Source organism: Morone saxatilis, unplaced genomic scaffold, assembly GCF_004916995.1.
Source record: "Morone saxatilis isolate NCDOM2014 unplaced genomic scaffold, NCSU_SB_2.0 Contig21, whole genome shotgun sequence".
NCBI classification, from domain to species: domain Eukaryota; kingdom Metazoa; phylum Chordata; class Actinopteri; family Moronidae; genus Morone; species Morone saxatilis.
The window spans coordinates 1,693,452-1,695,240 of record NW_023339774.1 but is presented as its reverse complement, the minus strand read 5'-3'; the positions used below and the strand labels follow the sequence as shown (position 1 = coordinate 1,695,240).

The 1,789-nt window shown below is 40.6% G+C and overlaps 1 protein-coding gene across 1 annotated transcript in view; it reads left to right on the top strand.

Annotated features, from left to right (window-relative positions):
- The first annotated feature begins 287 nt into the window (after window positions 1–287).
- ntmt1 (N-terminal Xaa-Pro-Lys N-methyltransferase 1) overlaps window positions 288–1,789 on the top strand; it is a 6,435-nt gene continuing 4,933 nt past the window's right edge. Inside the window, exon 1 of the mRNA XM_035668080.1 lies at window positions 288–414. The gene's annotated coding sequence lies outside the window, so the exon portion shown is untranslated. The remainder of the gene's footprint in view (window positions 415–1,789) is intronic.

The following is a 1,789-nucleotide window of genomic DNA, read 5'->3' as shown; positions in this document are numbered from 1 at the left end:
AAACTATAAATAAATCCCTTGTATATGAGTATATAAAGCTACAGCTGTTAAATACAACATACACATTAATGCAGCAATATGTATGGAATAGTAAAACACTGACAGGGAACATTTTACTGCACTGTGAAACCTTTGATACTCTAAGTATTATGATTACTATTATTATGTTCATTCAAATGTAGGCTACTATATATTACTACCGGTACTTATCCATTCTTATCTGTATGTGAGTGAGTGAGCAGACATGAGTGAAGCCAGTCAGTAGGGGCGCTGTTGTCTCTTGTCCTCACGGGAACCAAATAAGGAAATGACGTGGTGCATGTGCAGATGGACTCAAATAGAAAATAGAAACAGTGACACCGGGACCGGGTGTGTGAGAGGTAGAGGAGGGACCTGGCGCTGACTTCAGACGAGGTTAGTGTTCTTTTACAGACTCGCTTTTATGAAGTTTACATACACCAGAGTTGGTCTTATAGCCCGGAAACAGGCCGACGGCGGCTAACTAGCCGGTTGGCTAAAACTACACCTAACTCAGCACGTGCAGGGCCTTATAGCGTCACTTACAGTGTAATGATAATGAACTGTGAGCTAATTCATTCAGAAACCACTCTGGTGGGAAACTACAGTCGTGTTGAACATAAAAAGGATAGCTGTTATTGACTGTTAGCTTTCATAAGTTAGTTAAATGTGGCATATTTGAAAAGTTCCGCCCTATTTACAGCTGTTCACTTTAACTTCCCACGTGCAAGTGGTTATGACGTCGACTTCCAGTTGTGTGAGCTTTATTAGCAGCTATAGCTAACTTATTACTGCCATCAGCACGTTATTAAAGTGTGTCACTGAGCAGAGCACACACAATGGCTCCTGTGGTCATAGAGTTGTCATGGTAACATTCTGTGGTGTAACATGCATTTGTGTTATTTCACAGTAATTACACATTGAAGAGTCCCTATAGGTAGTGCTGTGTGTTATATAGAGCGCTTCATGTTGATCAATGGCAGTCAGTATGAGAGCTTTCAAATGCTCTTCTTACTACAGCTGGTGTCCACAGTGCACCCTCCACTCTCAGACACTTTCTTTCTGCTTTGGCTCCAGAGTTGCAATAATCAACCCATTAGAAGTCAAAAAAGAAATGACTCGCCAACTATTTTGATAATCGATTCATCTATTTAAGTCATTTTGTAAAGAAACAAAGTCCAAATTCTCTGCTTTCAGCTTCTCCAATGTGAATATGTTCTGCTTTCTTCTGTCCTCTATGACAGTAAACTGAACGTCTTTGGGTTGTGGACAAAACAAGACATTTGAGGACTTCCGCTTGAGCTTTGGGAAACACTGATCACATCATTTTTCACCATTTATGGATCCACAACTAATTGATTAATCCAGATAATGATGGACAGATGCAGCCCTATTGTGCTGATGTTGGTCAGGCCCTCGAGGGAAATGTACGTCCTCTGCCCTGATCACGAGATGGGTGCTGACAGCTGAACTACTGCCAAGTGTAGCCAGATTTGGCTCCTCTGTGTGTGTGTGTGTGTGTGTGTGTGTGTTAGTCAATGACCATTGGACAGATGCACCTGTCCCGTGTGCTGATGTTGTGCATGTATTCCTGTTTCTGGAGCGCACACCTCAGTGTCAGTAACTGTGTGTATATATATATATATATATACATATATATATACTTTTTTCAATTTAGATAAGAGATGTATAATTGTGTATATAGTCCAGATAGAGGTACTGTAAAATATGACCTGAGAACTTTCACCAAGTGCCTAGGATTTTTTGTTAT